Here is a 23809-nt window from a genome sequence, read left to right as displayed (position 1 = left end):
GATAATGAGAAAGATTTGTATTTTTTAAGTGGCAGAGGCTCTTATATCTATAACAGTCATTGATATAAAATTGCTAAGCGAGAGGAGTCCTCCAGAAGTTTGGAGCGCATTGTTGTCTTGCTTTTATTTTAGCCTTACCATTCCATTTCTGTCCCAGGCTCCCTGAAGGTCAGATTTGTTTTCCCCCAATTTCTAGAAGCTTCCTGACTTAATCAAAAGTGAGAAAATGAAAACAGATCACAGAGCAAAAAGCCAGAGCTCATCCACTTGCTTGTTTTGGTTGCATGCTTAGTTGGTTTTTATTTGTCAGATCATGAAGTTGTGTACAACACACAGAGGACCTTGAAATGACACGTACAAGACTTGCAATCTCCACTTTGCAATGATGTGACCTTATGAAAGCTACTTTTCCAAGTTTTTATGTCCTTAATCAGATGATTGTTATTGCTAACCAAAATTGTAATCATTAAGCTGTTGGATAGCAAGTTGTATGAAAGGAAGCTTCATATTTTCTTACATCTACCTTGATGACTACCATGTCAGATTTCAACGTGGACATAAACTAAATGCAGAAGATTCCAGCTTGTCTAGGCGTATCTACAAGTATTTACATATTTGGCAAACCTCTGCCAGGCATTATAACCATCAGTGGACATTCCTTAGTTAGGAGCTGCCTCAGTGAGGGTGGTATTGGATTAATTAACACAGATTTCACAAGGAGTTATAGCAAGAAAAGGAGAAATTGAAAGGGTGGTGGTTGAGAAAATTGTTGTTATTTGAGTGGTCACATATCCCCTGCAGGTTAAAAATAGCAATTGGAAGAAACTAAAGCCAGTTTAGAGATGGAGCATCAGGGCAGAAGAAATACCATTTTGTGCTCCTTGTTATAAACCTGTATTTTCCCCAAGGTTAGAACAATCTGAGATCCTCTCTCTGCATAAAATGATTATTGAATGTGGACAATCTTGCATCATGTACTGTCTTATCTCAGCACAATTTCATAGGAACTACTTATGTTTTGACACCATAGAAGTTTGAAAGAGCATCAGAAGATTTCCGAACTTATTTCTTACTTTTTATTCCTGAAAGAATCTGTTAATTTCAGATAAAAATATTTCCTAAAGAGTTGAGCTTCTATTATTGTGTGGCTGTTGTGCTTACAACTCATCAAGTTCTGCTATAAGAGATTTAGTGATCTAAGGTTCAGATTGAATTCTGGCTGGAAGGCAAATCTTAGGAAATTGACCTCTCATAACAAGAAAGATTTGAGTGACTTCAGAATAGTGGGTATGTCTTAACTAGTAAAAGAAAATTAACAAACTGATGGCAGTGGGGATGATTGTGACGTATTCAAGGCCTAAACCCCAGGGAAGTGTTTTGAGTTGGAAAGGAAGGAGGTAGAAGACATTCCAGGGAAGATCTCAGTGCCCATAAACCTTTTGGTCTCTGTACTTTAGGCAATCAGGCAACATGTGTTTTTGAGCAAAAGAGCACCTGCTTTATATGTAAATCGCAAGCAACAAGGAGTGACTATTCAGACCATTGATTGTCAATGCTTTAAGCCTACCACCCCTCAAGTGAGCAGCACAAGACCATAGGTATCAGTGTAGACTTTGAAGCTTGATTATTGGTTCCCTTTTCACAACAGACTACTTCACAGAGACCTCCTTCTCAGCACTGTGCCTCAAAAATGCTCTGCTTGGAAAATAGGCTTATTTTTTTTGTGTGTGCTTAATACTTCTGGTAAGGTATTTAGGAACAGCAAATACAGAACCTTGCAAAGATGAAGTGTCTGTTATTTGTAATTATTCTCCAGCTCTCTCCTTTAAGTTTCTACAATGGTAGCTGGGCTTTAATTGCAGATTCATAACAGTGATGGTTTGCCTTCATATGAGCAGTTCTTCCATGGTTTTCACAGCATTTATTTCTTCACTACTGTCACAAAAGGTAGAGATTATAAAAAACACTACCATGGATAAGAAAACAAAGAGTTATTCATCTTCACATGTTTTCAGGTGGACATATTCTAGGTGTGTTTCACAGTTAGTCAACTGTGAGGAACCCATAAGATAAGCTTTTACCCTCTGTATTTCATGTATTTTGTTTTATTGTATACATATCCCAAATTTGTTTGCCCATTAAATATTTTCAAAATATGAAGTAAGTATACTATCAAATAATAAATAATAGTAATACCACCAGGATTGCTGATGTATGTTAGCCATCTTAGGATTTTAATAATGGAACCCAACCGTCTTTTTAGGTGTGAGAATCTTTGCCTAGTAGAAAAGTATTTTGAAAATCCAAAAGGTAGTACTTACATTTGGAAAATGTAATATGGTAAAAGCCTATCACAGGTAGACGTATTAATTGTACTAGAATATTCATTACTTTATCCTTTTCCCTGAAAATACCATAAGTGAGGGTAGCTCTAATAAACCTCGTACTGCAAAGTCAGAACTTATTCACTCCATCCACATTTGATGTGCTTATATCCTCATTGCTTCAGACCCTGTAGCCCTATTGCTTCTCAGAATTCTGCTTCCCAGTACTGGGAATGACTGATCTAAGTTACAAGATCAGTGTTTTCAGGAGTTACTGCTCATGTACTGAATAATGATATAGAACTCATTGGAGTACCTGAAGAACATTCAGCATTCAAGAGCTCCTCACTGGTTAGTGAGCCACCCTTCAGGGTTAAAGCTACTTACACATTAAAACAATGGGATTCACATGCTTCAGAGGTTTTCTTTCTCCTTATCTTGTCTCTTAGAATTAATAAGTTAGAAGCATTCAGCTCAGAATAGAGGCTTGATTGCATGCCTCTTGCTAAGGATCCGAGACGTGAGGAGACTGCAGGGTGAAGTTTACAGAGTAAGCACCTCTTGGAAGCCAAAACTGCCTTGCATTGTTTTCATCTGTACTTCCCATTGGTTATATTTAAGTAGAAAGATACCCTGAAAAACTGTATTATTTTTAATGCCTTTTCTAAAGAGTGTAATGGGAGCTAAATACTTTGTTTCTAATTTATTGCTACTTTGAGTGGTAAATCTTGGCAGAAAAGATCAAAAAGCATTAGGATTATCTTCTCTTAGGATTTGATTTTGTGATCTTCACTTTCTAGTTGTAGATAATCCTAAAAAAAGAGTTAAGTTTGGAGAAGGGTAATAGAATTTTGATTAAGAAGCATTTATGCTTAATTCTAGTTAGGCTTTAGTTTACAGTGCTTTGAAATAGAATTTGAATTACCATACCCAACAAAGTAAATATGTTTACCATCTTTCTAATATGAAAATTAAAATATTAGAAGCAATGTTTGACTTATTGGGTAAAAATTGAGAAGAAAATCCAAAATGCGTGATTGCTTTTGAATCAGCTAACAGTATTGTTAGCTATTGTAGAGTTTGACCTTGAGTGCTCAGGTGAAAGCAGCCCTCTACAGCGTGGTGGCTTGCGGAGAGTACCCAAGCCAGGTCTGACCCAATGCTTGGGACTCGGCCCATGGACACTGTCGCCATGTGGTGATTGAGTCCTGGCTGTTGGGCAGCCAGTGCACCCTTAGGAGCCCGGCTCCACCTGCTGGCCTTCTGGCAGCAAGCTCTAGGGTTTTTTGGGCATGTAATTGCTGCCTAAAGACATCAATTGATAAGGCCAATGTGAGTGTAGGTGAGGGGTGAATCCTGTGTGACTCCAATGACAGGGTCACTGAACTTGCTGGCAAGCATGGGGACTGAGACCTGGTGTTCAAAGGGGAGTGTCCATATGATCTGTTTGGGTCAGAATGATTCATCAGCCCTCATGGGAGCCCTGAGATGGGCTGTTAGCATAGAACATCACTGACTGCCACACACCAGTCCACATGAAAGCTATGGCTGAGGGCCTGTCTGAGAGTTGGATCCCAGGACCTGACTGAGGGTTGGAACAGGAATAAGTCATATTAGGAAAGGTCATGACACTAATCAGCATGTGAGACAAACAGGTGTGGGGGTAGATTCTGCGGGGGACAAATGGGCCCAGCCCTGTGTAAATGCAAGTCCCACTGATTAGATGAAGAGTTGGGGTGGTGGTGGGCTGAGCTAAGAATGACTGTGAAACCTACTGACACTCATGGGTGCTGGGGCTGGTGACAGCATGAGCAGGTCCAGGCTGCAGCACCTGTATGTACATCCTACCACAGGGTGTGAGGCAAGTCAGGCCACAACATCCTCCAGCTCATACAAAGGCTAAGATGAAGTGGCAGACTATGGCGAGCAAGGACCTAGCACCTGCTGGTGCATGTGAGCTCTTGGTCAGAAAGTGAACTGAGTGGGGGAACCTGGGAACTTGGAGAACCTATTGGGGATCACAGCTTCTGCTGGTGACCACGTGTTTCAGGCCTGGGTGTTTGGCAGCCTGAGCAGAGTAACTCCAACTGTTGGCTAATGTGTGGGTTGACTTTGGAGCGGGGTGACCAGGCAGGGCTGAGCCACCATTACCTCACTGGCAAGAACAGAAACCAGGTTGGAGCACAGGTCAAGTTCAGCTAGGCTGTCACACATATCAGATTGCATAAGCCTGGTAGGGGAGCAGATGGAGCAGGGCCGGTTTCCAGCACCCACCAGCAAATGGTGGGACTTGGTTTAGGCAAGGTCAGGACAAGCTATAGCATCCAAATGCAAAGGTCATGACCTGTGAGGGACTAGGCCAAGCTGTGTCAGAGCAACCACTGCCATGTGAAAGATCTATAGCTGGGAACACACCAATTTGGGGGGCTAAGGTGACCCTGGCTGGGTTGTGGGTCCCACTGGTAAGCATGGGGTTGGGATGGGATCCATGTTCTGGTCTGGATAAGGCTGCAGCATACCTTGGCCAAAGTGTGGGCTGGGACTGGATGCACTGGACTTGGCTAGACTCCAATACTCACTGGTGCTCGTGAGGACCAGGATAGGTGTAGGACAGGCTAGGCTATGTTTTACACCTGTTGAGCCTGGCATGAACTGTGTCTGCATGTGGACCACGCTAGACTGGACTATAACACCCAGCAGTAATAACTGGAATGGGTTTAAGGCTGGTCAAGTAAGGCCATTGCTCCTGCTAGATCAAGAGGTAGACTGAGCAGGGCTGGCTCATGGACCCACCTGTGTGCACGAGATCTGGCATTGGGAATGCTTCTGAGGGAGGAGCCTGGGAAACTCCTCTGTCAGGACACAGTTCATGCAAGCGAGCACAAGAACTATGACAGGGAGCATCCCAGACCAGGCCAAGGAATGGTACCCAGCAGCACACATTTGGCACAGGTCGGGGGCGAACAGACAGGGCCAGTTCACATCACTCACTGGCAAATCCGAACACCAGAATGGAGTTTGGGTTGGGCCAAATTCAGTTGCAACGCACACCAGTACACATTATGGCCTGGATTGGTGCCGGATGAAATGGGCTAGGCTTTAGCCCCCACCAACCTGAGCTGCAATTAGGGGTGGGCTGGGCAGGGCCAGGCTATGGCAGCCACTGACAAAAGCTGAGGTGAGGCAGCCCATGCCAGACCGGCCCAGGGCACCCAACCAGTACACGCAAGACCTGGGAATGGGGGGAGAGGTAAAGCTGGTAGGGGAGATGTGGAGGGCTCCTCTGCTGGAACACCACTCTCACTGGAGAGTGTGTGAGATGAGGGTAGATGAGACCAGCAGGGTTATAACACCTGTCGGCCTCAGTAGATAAGATCAGGGAAAAGACAGGCTGGGTTGACTGCTCCTACTGGTGCAAGCATAAATCAGAATGAGTGAGGGTTTGTTGGGCTTAGCCACAGGATCAGCTGGCAGATGCTGGCACTGGGGACTAATTCTGTCAAGCTAAACTGCAGAACCACCTGGAAAGTACATGGTCCAGGAGTGTGGGCCCAGGAGGGAAATAGTGGGCACCCCTCTTTTGGGTTACCACTCCCACAGAGGAGCATGAAAACCAGGACTGGTGCAGATGCAGCTGCACAGAATGGCACCCACCAGCATGTGTGTGGGCTGGAGAGTGGGGCTGGTTGTGTTGAACCAGGCTTCAATGCCCATTGATATGTAGGAGAGCTGAATGGGAGGTGGGACAGATTGGACCAGTCTGTTGTATATTCTGGCAAGCATGGGAACCAGGGCAGGGGCAGGCCTGGTGGGGATTATTGGGAGTTGCCCTTACTAAGCTTCAGCTCTCACTGGTTTGTGTGAGAACCACATGTGCAGTGAGTAGAATCAGGCTGAACTGCAATACCCATTAGTTTGTGTGAAAGATAGGGCTGGAAACAGAACTGACCCAGCAATTGCAACTGCTAACATATGCATAAGCTGATTGGGGTGACGGACTGTACTGGACCCTATTGGCATGTACACACAGGAATTGGGCCTGCGATCACCTCAAAGCTTCTTTGAGGAACTCTCCAACTGAGCTACTGATCTCACAACCACAACCATTAAGAGAAGTGCAGGTTCCATGGCCTGATCATGGAGTGCTGGAGTCAAAGCTGAGCCTCCCCAAAGGCTCAGAGGCAACAGTAGACAGCAAATCCAAATGCACATGCAGGATGTAGCAGTATCTTGGAACCTGTAGAGGACACCTGGTACCACAACAGGACGGAGGACAGAACAAATCAATATCTACCCCAACCAAGTATTGGCAGTGAAAATCTGGGTTAATGGTGATTTTAAGGTAGACTGTGTCAACCAGTGGATTCAGGAGAAATTTCATCATGCTTAGAATGGTGAGATTGGCAGCAATTCAAAACTGCTGAACTATGAAAACCACTTGAGCAAGATCCTTGGAGCATGCCTCACATCCGGGACCTGGGATGGGTGGGAGGCCGGGTAGGGGCTCTCTCTTTATTCTCCCCTTACCCCAGATCTAGAAAAAAAAATAATAATGTGGAAACAATGGTTCCTGTAGCTCTGACCCTTTGGGCCCTAATCAACTATGTTAAAATTATCAAAATAAAATAATTTTTTAAAAATTAAAAGAAAGCAACTGTATTGTTAGCTATTGTTAGCTAACTGGATTGTCTACTATACCTTGTTTTCCCACTTACAGATTGAGGTTAATTAGACATTATTGTCACTTATCTCATAGAACTTTTCAGAAGAATGTATAGAATATTGAATGCACTAGTATAAGCACAAGGAGGGACTTATATCTAAAGTATAATATTTATTTTTAGAATTGCGCAGAAATGTGCAATGGGAGGAGACTGTTTAAAAAGGGAAAATTTACTATAAAAAACAAAAGGGTACTTAGCATTGGATAGAAAGAGAGTAAGTGGATGTGTGGGAGGAATAAATAAGAGGGAGTAGATTTGATATCCAACAAACTAAATAGCCTGAGATCTCTGTGCTTTCATTATTTCGAGAGAGTTCTGATACTGGGGTGTTTTTTTTTTTTTTTGGTTTATTTTATTTATTTATTTTTTTTGGAGAATGAGAGTGCACAATTTATAGGAAGCAGCCAGTGATCTGAAGATCAGGGAATACAGCCGACACTGCTGGCATCTATATTGAAGATGCCTAAAGCTGAAGGTGTTGGGTAACCAATAAGTTAACTTCTACTGTGTTGTTCAGTGAGATGGTCATTCAGCTGTAAGCCGAGATATAAGACAGTTAATGTTCTATTTTCTTTCATCTTCTATCTCTAAATAAGTTAAGATTTCATAAAAGAAAAAGTTTTCCCAGAGTGTCACTGGAAAGTCTTGCATTTTCTTTCTTAATACCCTTACCATAATCCTAGAACTTTAAAACTTATAATGAATCTTCAGGTCTGCTGGTCTTCCATCTGATATTTTCAGGAATTCAGTATACTAGTTAAGTCTTATTCCTGAAGTAACTGGCTTCTTCAAAAAAGGTTTCGTTTTTTTTCTTCTTAAAAAAAGTACTTCTCAGTTGCAACCAAAAATCCCTTTCAGTTCAATTTTTTTCAAATCACCAAAATCTTGTTGAAAACTACCTTTCCAAGTTCACCATTTTCTCATGTCACAGCTCAGCCTAATCAGATTGACCTTACACAGACACCCTCTTCTCCAACATCTCTTGTTTAGTCATTACACAACAATTCCATTCTAGCTGCTTCTGTGAATTTGAAATTATTTGAGCTCTTTTTCTAATCTAGTCAATGCTTCAAGAGTACCTGTAAAATTGATATTGGTGTACTGTAGCCAGAATTAAGAGTGTAACTCTGTGTTCAATGGACATCTCATAGGTAGGTAGAAATCAGCCATGGTTAGATCATTTGCACAATAACAATTGACCCAAAGATCACTATTATTCCCTGCCTAAAAGTGACCTTTAAGCCAACACCCCTCATTGCTCCTAGCTCCAAATGTTTGATAAATCACAGGCACTGACTTTACATTCTTGAAAAATATTTGTTTTATTTGTATAACAGAGGTAGAGGAGATGGCAAGATGGAGAGAGAGAAACACAACACAAGCTATTTTCCATCTTATGGTCCACCCCTCAAATACTCAAAATAGTCAGAACTGTGCTAAAACTAAGCCCGAAAACTATCTTGGTCGTACATGAGTGGCAGCAGCCCAAGTTCCTAAGTCATCATCTGCTACCTCCCTGGGTGGAAACCAGCAGGAAAGTAGAATTGGAGATATAACAGGTGTAAACTCAGGCACTTCCTCCAGTATAGAACTCAGGTATCTTAAATGCTCTAGCAAGTGCCCAACTCCACAGAAGCTTCCTTTCACTTGAGCCTTTTTTTTTACATGTTAGAATAAATACTATAAAATTATTTAGCTGGGGACCTGGAAAGGTATGATCTAGGTCTTCAGGTGCAGACATGCCTGTGACTGGTTGGGCTGCTTAAAACCCGGCTGTGGATAAGCTTGGTGGAATGCAGAAGGGTGCAATCTGGGTCTCCAGGTGTCAGCATGTCTGTGGCCATTTAAAACCCAGCTGGCTGGCCAGGTTGCCAAGGGTGCCAGGCAAAACCCTCAGGCCACCTGAAGAAGTGCTCTGGAGACTTGGGGGTGTGGTCTGCCTGCACTGCAGGGTGGCTGCTGGTTCTGTGAACCATGGAGGTGGTGGTCCAGGGGGCTCTGGTTGCCTGGCTTGGGTCTTTGAGCCTGCCTGTAAGGTGGGTGCAAGGCCCGTAAGCCCTGGGGGCAGGTCACCTGGCCCAAGTTTTGGAGCCTGTCTGTATGGTGGGTGCCTGGTTCATGAGCCCTGAGTGTGTGGGGTCCGTGGGGTCCATGGTGCCTGACCTGGGTCTTTACACCTTACCTGTATAGTGGGTATTGGGTCTGTGAGCCCCTGGGGGTGGGTCCAATAAGGGCTGTGTCGCCTGGCCTGGGTCCTTGTGCCAGCCTGAATGGTAGGTGATGTTTGTTTGGCTTGGGTTTTGGGTTTATCTGCATGGTGGATGCTGAGTCAATTAGTCCTGGAGGTGGGGATCTGGTGGGGCTCAGGTAGCATGGCCTGAGTTCATGGTCCCACTTGTTAGAGCTGGTCCTCCTCACTGGAAAAAACTGAGTAGTGGACAGTTGGCCCAGAGCCAAATAGAGGATATAGCAGTCCATGGGCCCTGCAGAAGACATCTTTTACCATCGCTGAGAAAGAAGAACAGACAAATTGGACAACTACTGTAGCCCAATGATGACAGCAAATATCTGAGCAAATGAAGACTCTAAAGTGGATGTCAGCCAGAGGACATTGAAAGTGTTCCCTCATCCTTGGATCAGTGAGATCGACAACATTTCAGAAGTGTTTAAACCACCTAGGCAGAACCCTTAGTGTGTGTGCCACATCAGGACCGTTGATTGATATTGGGTGGCCCTTCCCCATCCTCTGGGGTACTGAGGTGGATGAGAAACAGAGTGTGGCTTCTCCTTTTGACTTTCCCTCCCTCAAGCAACAGGAAAAAGAAATAGGAACCTGGAAACAATGATCATACTCATTTTCCCCAACCCTCAATCTTTCCCGCCCTAATCAAGTATGTATGCATCAGTTAATGATTAAAAATTTAAAAATCAAAAAAACAATTACTTAAGCTATGTTGGACTTTATAATTTGTCTTCTGAAGTGCACTGAAGTCAATCTGAAGAAAAATACTGAGAGAAAATTGAGATATTCAATAAGCAACTCCTCGTTTATCTCCACGACTCTAAAGATTAATACTTTATACAAATCTAGAAATTACAGTTTATGTATTTTTTCCTTCTTGCTGATCCAGTGTCTAGCATCACTTGTTATCTATACTGTACAGTTCTTACTTGAATAATCTTTGTATGCTAGAATTGTATGGTAGATGAATAAACCAATACTGACTTACATGGCAATGAAGAGCTGCGTTAGACTTTTACTTATGTTTTTGTTTATCTTTTTAAAATTCCAAATATAAAATTGATTTATGAATGATTTTCATCTTTATAATCTTGTAATTTAAACACTGAATTGTTATCTTAGATGTTGATTGAATTTTGAGTTTTACATAAATATTTGGGATACCAGTTGGAAAGTCGGTGTTCCAACAAGCTTACAGGTATTGGTTGTTTACTATATATCAAACACTAGCTTTTAGAACCTGCTTTCTCAGTTATGCCCAGTATCAACTTTCTGAGATGATGCCATTAATATGCATATTTTATAAATGAGGGAATATGCTGTAGACTGGTTACATGACTATACCCAGTGGTAATATAGCGTGACTATTAGCCACTTTAATTGCAGAACTCTTATCATAACCAGTGTACACATTAATTTCACATAGGAGCAACATTGCATTGTTATACTTGCTTTATATTTTCCTTGTTGGCCCATGCCACGTGGGAAAATTTTGAAAAATAAGATCTTCAAGCCAGACTGTACATATTGCATCTTCTAATTATTGAAGTTTTAATTTCAGTCTACTCTACCATTCTATTCTAAAGTAGAAAAAAATGCTGTTGGTTAAGACATCATTTAGGAGGCTGATCTTGTGCTTAGTGCTATTACAGATGATCCAGAAATTGAAGGGTGGGGGGAAGGATATGATACTTTCCTCAAACATCTAAACCAGGAGGAATGACAATAACTTATGAAATAATAAGGAAACAATCAGGCAGCTCTCCATGGTACTAATTGATACCAGTAACGTGCACATTCAGTGCGACATCAAGGGCAAAATAGAAATGAAATCTTGAATCTGGAAGGTAGTGTTTGAAAGAGAAAGATGAGAAAGTAGAATAAGGCAGAGTGTGTACTGAGTATACTGAGGCAGAAAATGAACACAATATATAGGAGATTATCATTTATTCTCTTTTTAAAATTATTTGCTTATTTATGTAAATGGCAGGCAGAATGACACAGAAGTACAGAGGGAGGGTGCGAGGGAGGGAGAGAGATAGAGAGAGAGAGGTGGCAGGAGAGAGAGAGAATGAATCTTCCATTCAGTGGTTCACTTTTCAAATACCTGCCAGATTGGGGACAGCCTGAAGCCAGAAGCCAGGAATTCCCTCTTGGAATCCCACATGGGTCCAGGGACTCAAATACTTGGACCATCTCTTGTGCTTTCCCTGGAGTGTTAGTAGGAAGCTGGATCAGAAGTAGAACTGTTGGAACTGAAAGTAACATGATGAGGGATGTCAGGGATGCAAGTTCTGATATCCCACTTTAATCCCATCAATATCATTTGTAAATCACAGAACTTGAGAATCATGACTTATTTCATCCCAAACAAATGGTTGTTTTGAAGGCAAGGAAAGTCAACTTGGATGCAATATTTTGGCTTATTTTGTTACGTCTGTAGGTACTCTGCCATATATAACCTCATTTTTGCTTTCCCTGATCCTTGACTCTATCAAGGTGCCTGGCAAATGGAGCATCATGTGGTAAGCACTGGGGCATTTGAATAGAAATACTACTCTACTCTACTATTTTACTTATAGTTATTGCTCCTCACACCCATCACCCCCCCTGTTTTGGTCAAATTCATCTTATGACCCTAGGAACTGTGATCTCACGTCAGAGAGAGTCATTGCTTCCACAATGCTTTTATTCAATTTCCCATGTGTTTCCTCAGGTGCCCAACTGCCCTTTTACCCTCCTTCTGTTTGTCTTATTTTGCCGCTTAAACAGTTATATGCAAAAAGTGCTTCTTTATCCAGTTGAAGTAGCCTTTTCTCTGCTTCTGGTGCATTGTTGGGTAAACAAATGTCTTGCTTAAATTTGCACTGGCATGTGTTTGTTAAAGTGTTCCTCTCTGGACCCAAAGTGGGAAGCATATTGTCTGGAAGGGCTGGCTTGTTTAGATTCTTCCCAAGGCCAGAATACTTGCTTTTTCAGAGATTTCCAAATCTTTCCTTTTAATCTCCTTGGCTGCCTGCAGTTTTTTCAAGTTAATGGATTTTGTTTCCTATTAGCACTCTGAGAGACTGGGAGGAGAGCATACTAACAATTTATGCATTTTCCTCTTTCATGAGCATCTTCCTGGATTTTCTAAGATCTTTAGTTCCTCGTCACTCAGCCATTAACATGGCCAATACTTTCATTCATTCTATGCTTTCTTTTCATCTATCTTTTTCTTGGATGATAACTGTTCATCACCCTCTCATTGCATTTCCTTCCAAGGTAGCACTGAATTTGGAACTGTAATAAATCTGAACCAAAATCTCCAAAAAAGCTTACCATAGGAGCTAAGTTTGTTTCTATCTCAAGATTCTTCGTGACAGGGGTAGCCCTCTATATGCTTCATAGAGCTTTTGTTTCTTTTGTTTTCAGTGGAGCTGTCCAATTGTAACTCAAAGCAGCTAGATGTTAGGATGTGAAATATGTATCCCTCCCAGCAATGCTAGTGGAGAAATAGACTTACCATCTAACCTGTCAAGAATGATTCCTTATGTATCTACTTAGAGAGGTCCTGAGAAATAAAATCACATGAAGATCCCAACGTTGAAAACACTTGGGTTTTCCATTTCTGCATGTCACAGGGACAAATTTAGCGAGACAAGTGATGTGGATAGAGGAGTACATGGACAAGCACAATCAATTAAAAACACTCTAGTAGACTCTTTGATCATCATGACATGTAATTGCACACAATGATTTCTCCTTCCTTGGTTATAGCCTAATAATGAATTTGGTCAGTCTTATGCTGAATGCTTTATCCTTTCTGCCTTCATTCTTATATTTAAAACATAGCTGCAAGTATACCATATCCCTAATCTCATTATTTCTGAGAAACATGAGAAAATGAACAGGAACATGACTTTGTGATAATTTCTGAGAATACATTTGATAACTCTAAGAATACATTTGAATACAATTACAGTTGGTCTCTCTAGGTGTATTAGTATTTTAAATGTACATAGCATGTATTTTAATGCAACATGGTAAAATATGAAGGCATGACAGCTGCTAGGAAGTAAGGGCTTTTTAATATTTTGTAAATTTTACTGATTTATTTATTTTTATTTGAAAGGTAGGATGAAAGAGAAAGAAAGTGAGAGATCAAGAACGAGAAAACAAGAGAAAAACAAGAGAGCAAGAGAGTGTGCACATGTGCAATAGAGAGAGAGTCTTCCATTTAATGGCTCATTCCTTAATTGCTGATGATACCTGGGGTTGGACCAGGTTGCCTGAGAGCCTGGAATTCAATCTAGGTCTCTTGTTAGAGTGAGAGGGACCAACTGCTTGCACCATCTGCAGCTGCCTCTCAGGGTGCATACATCAGCGGGGAGATAGACCAGAAGCATCTCTAAGACTCAAACCCAGACACTCAGAGTTGGGATGAGAGCATCTGGAGTGATATCTTAACTGCTGTGGCATGTCACATGCCTTCACCAAGAAGAAGTTTTTGTACACAAAGATCTGTAGGTTCATGTTGCTGTGGGCCACATGAACCATTCTGTTATTTCTGTAGAATGTAATGGGAGATTCTGAGTAGTAGGGTCAGAATTGGCTGCTTTGAGTAACTTGTGGAGGTGTTTAAAACTAGGAACTCTTTGACCTTGTGTGGTACCTTGCCCTGGAAGTTGAATAATGTCTCAGAGTATAAGAGCTATCAAAAATAACATAGTTGCGTGCTACATGTTTTGGATTGGTTGGTTTGTGTATTAAAGTAGTGCTCCCAGGTGAATCTTTAGCTATTCTGGGAGTTAGCTAGCTTTGGAAGGGGGAGTAACTGCCAGTGTTGGCAAGACCCCAGAATATCGAAGTGCCAGAATAAAAAAAAATGTAGGCAATATTCATGAAATTGGTGATTGTTTCATGGAAAAGCAGCACTAACAAAACACAACTCAATCTGTAGCACTTGTTGAATTCTCTAAGTGCTTCAGCAAAGCTACAACTTAATGTAATCTGTTTCAAAGGACAAGTTCTTTGTCATAGCTGTGTGGGAGGTTTTATTCAGGGACAAACTGAATGAAGATGATTTTCAGAGTCATGATGCATTCCAGTGTAATCACCTGGGGCTCACCTAGATACTGAGAATGGATTTCAATGAAAATCAAAAGCTTAATATTTTCCTTCTTCTGTGCTAAGAAAGTAAAGTAAGTTTTTTTTGCTTTTAGGTTAGTTTATTGTTCAAGCAAATAGAAAAGCACCAAATAAAGAAAAGGATAAAAATGTACCTAACATTATAGCATATTAAAGTCATCCTTAATTTATGATATTTGGATTTTTAAAAAATAAAGTTATACCTCTAGTATTTCATATTTCCAAGGTATTTGTAAGTAAATACCTCAGTATCATTATGAAATCATAAATGCCTTCCATAGATGTTTTACAAAGTTAAAGAAAGTCAATGTAGAGCAGATGATTAACTTCTGTTAATATTAGTCTTTATCTAATATGGGGATGTACTTCTCCATTGGTTTCTCACATTGCTTGTATGTCTTTTGTGCCTAGGCACATAGACGCTGGTGTTTTGACTACTGCACCTTGTGAATTAAAAAATCATCCTTTGATTGATTAGCAACTCTTATGTGTGTTTTTTTAACCAGTATTCACTGTGGTGAGTTAAGTGGGTAGGTTGCAACCAGACCCTGCACAGTTCTTGACACTTTGAGAATTTAGTGATATGCTAATGTATATATGCATATGTATATATTTTGTATTAGAATATCTTCTTAGAATATTCAGGGTAGAATTGCCTGTGATATTCCAAAACTGGAAACAAATAGGCATCTGTCACAGAGCATTTATATAATGGAATTTCATATAGTGAGTAAATAAGTGAATAAATTACAATTCTACACAGAATCACACAGGCTCCATTTGAAAACAGAAAATAAGCCACCAAATTATTCATCCCAGCACAAAAGACAAAACTAAACTGTATTTGCAGAGGTGAATCAATGGTGATAGCATAAGTAAACAGATACTATGACAAAGGTCTTATGTTTGAGAAGCAATTGATGGGAGATGCACACCATGCCAGCATGTTTCGATCAGCATGGTAAATGAATGGATATTTATAAATATTTACCATGCTGTGATTTTGTGTTTCATGTACTTTTTCTGAGAGCGATTTTTCTTGATCAAAGTGGTTAAATAGTAAAAATTTCTCAATTCTCAAAGTGATATAATCCAACTTTCTATTTACAATGAAGAATGTGAACAGAAAAAAAAGGTAGAGAATTTTATACTAAGAATTAAGTCTGTAACCACTTACCAATAAGTTGTTGATGCTTTGGAATGTGATTTGTAAAAATGTTACTCTTCTAAATATAACAGAATAATACTGTGGAAATCACAGTGGATTTTGCCAATGATTCTCATATGCTTTAAGGTGTGTTTCATTTTGGGAATCAGAACTGAACGCATACACTGTGACTACATCTCTTTGAAGTGCTTTATAGAAAGATATAACATACACTACTTATTCTCATGAATATACTGAGATCATTCCCCCACTGCCCCATGATTATCTACTAATTGAATAAAAAATGACCCATTAACAAGGTACACATCTGGAATTATTGATGATATCTCCACGTGTTATGCTTTTGAAAGAACATAAAATATGTGCTAAAATGCATGTAGTAGTCAAACAAAATTTTATTTTTCGGCTCCCTCACATTGATTCCTATGTATCAAATATTAATATTTCTTTGATCTGCTGCAGTATGCATCTCCGATGTATCCTCTTTGCTGACCATAGCATTCCTTTCTACTTATTTGAAGAAAATACAGGAAATGTACTTCTGTCAATCTTAATATTTTTTAAAAGAAAAAAGTTTTTCTTAACTTGTTAATAAAATTTAAAAGGAAAAAATAAAAGTAATAATAATAATGGGGCTGATTTAGCAATGTACTGTGTTAAACAGCTGAAACAGTAGAGTGTTTTTATACTACAAATAATTTGAAATCCTTCCACCTTGTCAAAAATTGTTTTTACAAGACCACATGTGATGGCTCAGTGGCTTAATCTCACCGTGTTAGCACCAGAATCCCCATACTGGTGCTGATTTGTGTCCCAGCTTCTGCACTTCCTACCAAGCGCCCTGCTTGTGGCCTGGGAAAGCAAAAGCGGACAGCACAAAGCCTTGGGATCCTGCACCCATATGGAAGATCCAGAAGAAGCTCCTGGCTTCAGATTGACCCGGTGTAGCAGTTGTGGCTACATGAGTGTGAACTAGTACACAGAAGATGTTTCTCTCTGCTCTCCTCTCTGTAAATCTGCCTTTCCAATAAAAGTTAAATAATTCTTTTAAAAAATTATGTTTACAAGTATGAAATTCATGGTGTTAAGTAAGATCTGATTTGGGGTGCTAGCATTCTGTATTGGAGCACTTGGGTTCAAGTCCTGTTTTTCTTAGCTTCGTGCTAATGCATGCCCTGGAAGGCAGCAAGTGATGGCTCAAATACTTGGGTCCTGTCACTCAAATGGGAGACCTGGATTTAGTTCCAGAGATAGATTTGTTCTATTGAGCGCCAGCTGTTATGGTCATTTGAGGAGGGGTCATGGATAGTAGGTCTTTGCTGTCTGTCTGTCTGCCTGTCTCTCTCTGCTTCTGTCTCTCTTTTTCAAATAAATAAAATGAGAAAATTAACATACTATATCATATAAAAGAAAAACTAGGTAAAAATCATATAATCTGTATCAGATTTACAGATCGGTTATGGAGGTTGTTAGAAAATGAATGCCTACCCAAATAAAATGACTAAACACAATTTTCAGCAGATTTATCCATCAAAAATCAAGAATCAAGTGCAAATCTTGAGATCTTTTCTCAGCTCAATCTCACGTACCCTCTTCTAACCCAAAGCTATCATTAACTTGAGAAAACTTTTTTATGAATTCTTGCCCCCTTCCTCCATAAGCCTCAACTCAATCTCCTTGTACTCGTCCACAGAAGTTAAATTCACAACTCCAATTCTTTCTTTAAAAATTTTAGTAACTATTGAAGAGATGAGGGGGTTGCAGACTCAATAGAACCTCTGATTGCAATGGAGAGGGTAAGAGGTAAAAGCTGGTGAGATAAAGTTTTCAGGTTTCCCTCCTGTGTCTATGGAGGGGGATGTGGAACAGATGGAGGAGGAAGGCACTCCTTGCTGTCAGCCTCTATCAGCTCACTGGGATGGTGGGGGTCGTTTGATGTAGTCTTAGAGAACCCAATTTTGGGAGCAATACTCCAAGGGTGTTACTTGAGTGGTCTTCATTGTTCTGAGAAGTTGCCAATTGCCTTGCACAGGAGGTGACAGATTCTTTCTAAGGCCCGTTAGCTGTCCAGTTTTACTTCAGTGTTACTACAGACCTAGATGTGTGCTGTAAAATCTGGCTTTGAGTGTTGCTCACTCTGTCCTTTTCATCTTAGAGGCCCCCTGTTGGCTTAGATGAGCTGTCTCCCCTGTCTTTCATGTGCCTCTGGCTATGTTCCACAGTACACAAGTGTCAGTAATTGAGAAGGCTTAGTCCTGTAACAGGGGCTTAAAGGTTGGACCACATGCCCATAATTTCGCTGAGATCAATGATTAAGTGCAGTGGTCCATTTGGGGAGCCCCTTTAGAACCCTGTTTTAGGAGGTCCTCAGACCTGGATGAAAATGTGTGTGGGAAACCAACTAAGAGGGTGTAGTAAGAAGTACTGACAAAGGATGGTGGTTGCCAATACTAAAATTTTCTGATAGTTTCAATGATGATATACACATGTTCTCTCCTTCTATGACCCAGAAATATATTAGAGAAATGGAAGCATGTTGTGACCTTTTAGCAAACTTCCAGGAGTGGTTCTCTCTTCACCTCTATATGTAAGAGTTAAACAGACGAAATTTTGTATTACATTTACTTGTAGATAGCAGTTTTAACATAACCAATTTTATATGTGCTTGTTGGTCAGTTGATGTCTTTCTGACAGTTAAACATTACTCTTCCAAGAGTGTCCACAGGCTACCCTGTGTCACTTCTTGCCCAAAGATTCACTGGTAGTAGGTTATATCGCTGCCACAAAAACTGTTACAAGATGCCTGACCATAGTTTTCCCTCTGTGACAAGTAATGCCTGATACACAGATGCTTCTGTTACAGGTCCATGACCGCAGAGGAAAGAAAAATGAGATCTTTAACCATAGGAAAAATGAATGTTCATGAATGGATTCTTGGCTTATTTCTCAAGATGGGAACTGGTCTATAGAATGTTAATTAAAATGTACCAAAAGTTTGTTAGTTTGAACTTCTGCTGCATGCTCCTCTCCTCTTTACTTGCTGCATACAGGTGAACAATAAAGAGAGAATTCACATTTTTGTATAGCAGTCATGTCTGACTCAAAGACCATGAGTTCTCTGATGCAAGGCACCTCATGAAACTCTGCACACCAGGCAAGATTTTCCTAGGAAGACAATCTGGACTTTTCCCGACCCTTCTGTGGGCAGTTGATGTCTTAAAGTTCTATATCATAACACAGCTAGAGTGATTTAACCTGGGCCAATTCCCAAGGATATTTAGTAGAACTTCCATTTCACTGTGGCAATTAAAAGCAATTATTCATAAGGTATTTCTTACACATCTATTTCTGAGTCATGTAAACGTGTGGGATCTTCAAATAGTAACTATATACATAGCACAACACAGGTAACTAAATTTACTTCTTTATACATGAAGTTTAAAAACACTTCCATTAAATATTGTAGCATCAATGCACATAAAGGATACATTTGGTCAGAGGTAAATTTTTAAATAGCACTACAGTAGTGGGAAAACTTTGTGTTGAAGCCACTCCTGATATAAAGAGGGAGAAGAGAAAACGAGGGCAAGAAGAGGAAATATTGATTTCTTCTTCAAAGTAAGCATATAGCTCATTTAAAAGTGCTACTGAATTATTAAATTTCACATTAAAAAGTAGGAAACATGAATTCACTGCTTTTTATCCTCAGAGCTCCTGGAGGTGTAGGGATGCATTTTAGAAACCCTGGATACCACCTGTGGCAAAGGAATCCCTAATGAGTGCTTGTTCCTATCCCAGCTGTTCCACTTTTCGATCTCGCTGTCTGCCAATGCCCTGGGAAAGGCAGTGGAAGATGGCCCAAATGTTTGGGCCTCTGCCACCCCTGTGGGAGACCTAGATAAAACTCCTTGTTCCTGGCATTGGCATGGCTCCACCTGGCTATGGAGGCCATCTGGGACTAGAAGCAGCAATGGCAGGTGAAAGATCTTTCTCCCACTCTCTGTGGAACTTTGACCTTCAAAAAAAAAATCTTTTAAAAAAAATCACTTGGAGGTACCTTTATTGAGTTAAAAGTCATTCATCCAAGACTCATGTATTTTAAAAGCAATGATTTAGAGCCTGCCATGGGCATGCTAGGGCATACCAGATTTCTTTCTACAGGATCAAAGACTACAATAAGCTAGATAAATGCTTCAATGATTTTTTTTTCACACAAAAAAAAATAGTTTGGTTTATTTGCTCTGTAACAAATTCTTTCAAAATTTAATGCTTATAATAGAAATGGTTTATTATTACGTTATTTTATCTGTTGGCTGAGTGGTTTTTCTGATTTCCTCTAGATTCAATCATTAAAGTGGTTGTGTTCAATATGAGGGTCTCCTTGGCTTGAAGATAGGATATAACTTAGTATATATGTCTGGCACTTGGTGCTGCCTGTCTTCTGTTGCTGGTTTGCCTTCATATAGACTAGATCCACTTTTTACATGACTAGCTTATATGTTCGTGCAGGTGAGTCCTAGCACCTGGGTCGGGCGTCTCAAGCATCACTGAATCCCCCACCCCTGGGATTCACGAACCTGACACCCACCTAGTAGGTGGGCCCTGGGACCGGGATCAGGAGACCCAAGCCCTGCCAGGTCCCCCATCCCCAGGGCTCACGAAACCAACACCCGCCCAGAATGCGGGCCCCAGGATCTGGATCAATCGACCCACACCCCACTGGTTCCGCCATACCTGAGGGCTCAGGAACCCACCCCTGACCACACAGGTGGGCCCAATGACCCACCCCAAGCCAGTTGAATGCTGTCAGATCCCCTGTCCCTGGGACTCAGGCCTCCGTCCCCTACTGGGCCCAGGCTGGCAGGACTTGCCTCACATTAGTGTCCGCAGTCATATTGTGCAGCCTGGCCTAATTGGTCTTGGAAATGCATTTTTAGAATATTTATTTTTTTGCCTTTCCAATTTCTTGATATAGGCAACAGTTATTATGAAATTTTTTAACACTGCTTTTACAATTTTTCATAAGTTTTACATGTTATGTTGTCATTTGTGCTTATTTCAAGGAATTGCTTTACTTTCCCTTTTGATTTGTTCTGTGCCTCCTGTACTCCTGTAATTTAGTGCCCATGCCTTTCTTCAAATTAAGATTTTTTTCACTATTATTTTTATATTATTATATTATGTATATATATATATATAAATAGCCATTCTATTTTTATATTATTTCAGAAACTCCAAAGAGTTTTGGTATTCCAAAGAGTATTTTTGGTCACTTGATGGTATCCCATAGATTCTTAATACTGTTTTCACTTTTTTTATTATTAGTTTATCTGATTAAAATATTCCAAAAGATTTATTTTCTGCCTTGTAATGTCTCACTGAATCTGTTGCTAAGGTTTTCGCTGTATTTTTTTATTTAACATATTGAATCCTTCATTTCTGATATTTCAGTTTGATTTTTCTTTACTGACTGTGTCTCCTGTAGAATTTCACATTCATGTCTGGATGGATTTTCTTGATTGTTACAATTGCTTCGTTGTGTTTGGAGTAATCTTATCATTGCTTTTTTCAATTATTTTTTCATGTATTCCATCAATCTCCTTGTCTTCTAATCCTAATATTAGAACATTATATTGTTCCTTTCGGGGAGTCACATTGTCTTCCCTTTTCTTGTTTCGTGTATTTCTACACTTACTTTAATGCATTTGTAATAACACTGGTACTTTCTCCTAAGGTTTTATTCTTGGGACTATGCCTTTATTATTTGGTGGAATGCCTGTACATGCAGTGGCTAGCCAGACATGTGCCAGTGGAGCCTAGATGCTTTTGTCAGCCTTCTGGGGCAGAGTTCAGAGTAGCACTCAAATTGGGCATGATGGTTCACGTGTTTTGTCAGTAAGGGAAAAGGACAGTCATGCTGGCTGGCCTGTTTAGAGTCTCAGCCCTTCTCTGAACCAAGGTGACCCAACTGCTTATGGTAAGCTCATGATGCCTGCAAACCCCATCCACTCAGGCACAGGAATGTCATTAAAGACCTTCAGACTCTGTGAGCATTGACTCATCTGTGACATTCCTCCCCGGCACTTGGGGAGCTCTTGGCTTCTGTAGTCAGATTATGAGATTGTCCAAAGACACAGCTGTACTCCACACCTTTGCAGCCTATGAAGTCATGCAATCTCAGGATCCCCAAAGTCACAGGGTGCAGAGGATCTATGATCTGCCTTTGAAGCCTCCCATCTGTGGGGCAAGGTCAAGTTGCCTAAATCTCTCCCTTTGCGAGCTGTCTAGTGCTTTGTTGGGAGCATGGAAGAGGAGCAACATTTATTCCCTTCAAGGAGTTAAGTGGGTACCCTGATTCACCAACTCTCCAGGTCAGACTCAAAGTCAGTGGGGACCACAGAGTTCTCCTTTAAATGAAATACACCAGTGGGATGTGGCCACTGCAGACTCTAGTTGTTGAGATTTCTCCTGATGGCCTTCAGGTGCTGTGTGGAGTGTGTGTGTGTGTGTGTGTGTGTGTGTGTGTGTGTGTGTGTGTGTGTGTGAATGGAGGCAACATGGCCTCCCTTCCTAGAGCTAAGCTGAAAACCTACACTTCACTAGATCGCTAATCCAAACTCAAGTTTGGTGGTGACCGGAGGGTTCTCCCTTGGACAAGATCACCAGTGATGGGTGGTTGATGCAGCCTCCTATCAACTCAGTCGGATAAGATGGCATCTCCCCTCTAGCCACTGGTCGTGGAAGTGGCTGATAATGTCTTGCCAACTGCCTGAAGTTTCTTTTTAATTTTATTTTTTATGTTTTTTCTTTTTACTTCTTTTTATTATTATTTTATGATACAGTTCCATAGGCCCTGAGATTTCCCTTATCCCCTCCCCAATCCCTTCCATCCTCACTGAGTTCCCCTATATCATTACTATAGTATGGTTCTTCATACACAGTCATATGTCCATCATTGTGGGCATGGACAATGGCAGAGAGTCCAAAATCCTATTGTCAAGATATAGTGAACAGTTTCTTTGGAGTCCATCTTTGACTGGAAGTAGAGATGCATACTTCTTTGTATCCCCACAATGCAAAATCAACAACAGGATGAAAAATAGAAATTTACAATGCCATGAAGTTAAAATACATGCTACTAGATATGCTGGTCTCCATTGCAGTTACTCTACATCCCTTAAATGAAAAGTTGCAAAACAAATCAACAACAGGAAGAAAAAAAAGTTAACAACATCATAAAGTTAAATAACATGATACTGAATGACTAATGAAATAAAAAAGAAAATCAAGAACCTCCTTGAAGAAAATGATGCTACTGTGTGATCTATGAGCCAATGAAGAATTTAATCAGAAGAAAGTATTTTGAAGAGCTGAAACTAAAAAAAAAAAAATCAAAATCCATGAGATATAGTTTCTGCTGATCTTTGTTGGTGAAATGTGTATCCTGTAGGCAAAAAAATAAAATAAATAGTGTTTTGTTTCTTAATCCAGTTGACTAATCTATGATGTTTGATAAGTTTAAACTGTTTACATTCAGGGTTAACACAAATAGGTGGTAATTTGATTCTGTTACTTTAGCAATGGGTTGTTCATTGATTTAGTCTTCTGTTGTTATTTTACTGGGATGTTCTTCGCTTTTACCTTTGGTTTTGGAGGGTGCTATTCCTCTTCTCTGTCAAGAGAAGATCTTTAATATCATTTGTAGGGTAGGTTTGGAAGAGGCATTTTTTTAAAAAAAAATTTCTTTACTGTGGAAGACTTTTATTTCATTTTCAAAGAAAAAGGAAAGTTTGGCTGGGTACATTATCCTGGGCCGACAATTCTTTGCTTTTAGAATCTGGAATATGTCATTCCATTTTCTTCTTGCCTGTAGAGTTTCCTATGAAAGATCTCCTGTGAGTTTAATTGGCATTCCTTCATATGTCAGTTAATTTTCTTTCATGTGCACATTTAAGGATCTTTTTCTTACGTTCAATTGAAGAGAGCTTGGTTATCATGTATCTTGGTGAGGATTGCTTTTGTTAAGCCTGTTAGATGTTCTGTGCCCCTCCTGGATGTTGGTTCCCAATTCTTTTTCGAAATTTTCCATTAAATACATTTGTAAACCCAACTTCTCTTTCTGCCCCTTCTGGGACTCCCATAACTGTTACGATTGGCCATTTAATAGTATCTTTCAATTCTTGAATACTTTTTTTTAGCCAGATCCAGCTCTGCTTCTAGC

The 23809-nt window shown here is 40.4% G+C and overlaps 1 long non-coding RNA gene across 1 annotated transcript in view; it reads left to right on the top strand.

Annotated features, from left to right (window-relative positions):
* Positions 1 to 23809, top strand: part of LOC121156740 — a 119509-nt gene that overhangs the window by 18173 nt on the left and 77527 nt on the right. The window lies entirely within an intron of this gene.

The sequence above is a fragment of the Ochotona curzoniae genome, unplaced genomic scaffold (assembly GCF_017591425.1).
Source record: "Ochotona curzoniae isolate NIBS_2020 unplaced genomic scaffold, NIBS_Ocur_1.0 contig_3498, whole genome shotgun sequence".
Lineage (NCBI taxonomy): Eukaryota > Metazoa > Chordata > Mammalia > Lagomorpha > Ochotonidae > Ochotona > Ochotona curzoniae.
The sequence above is the reverse complement of the archived record's forward strand: the minus strand, read 5'-3'. Positions and strand labels throughout refer to the sequence as shown.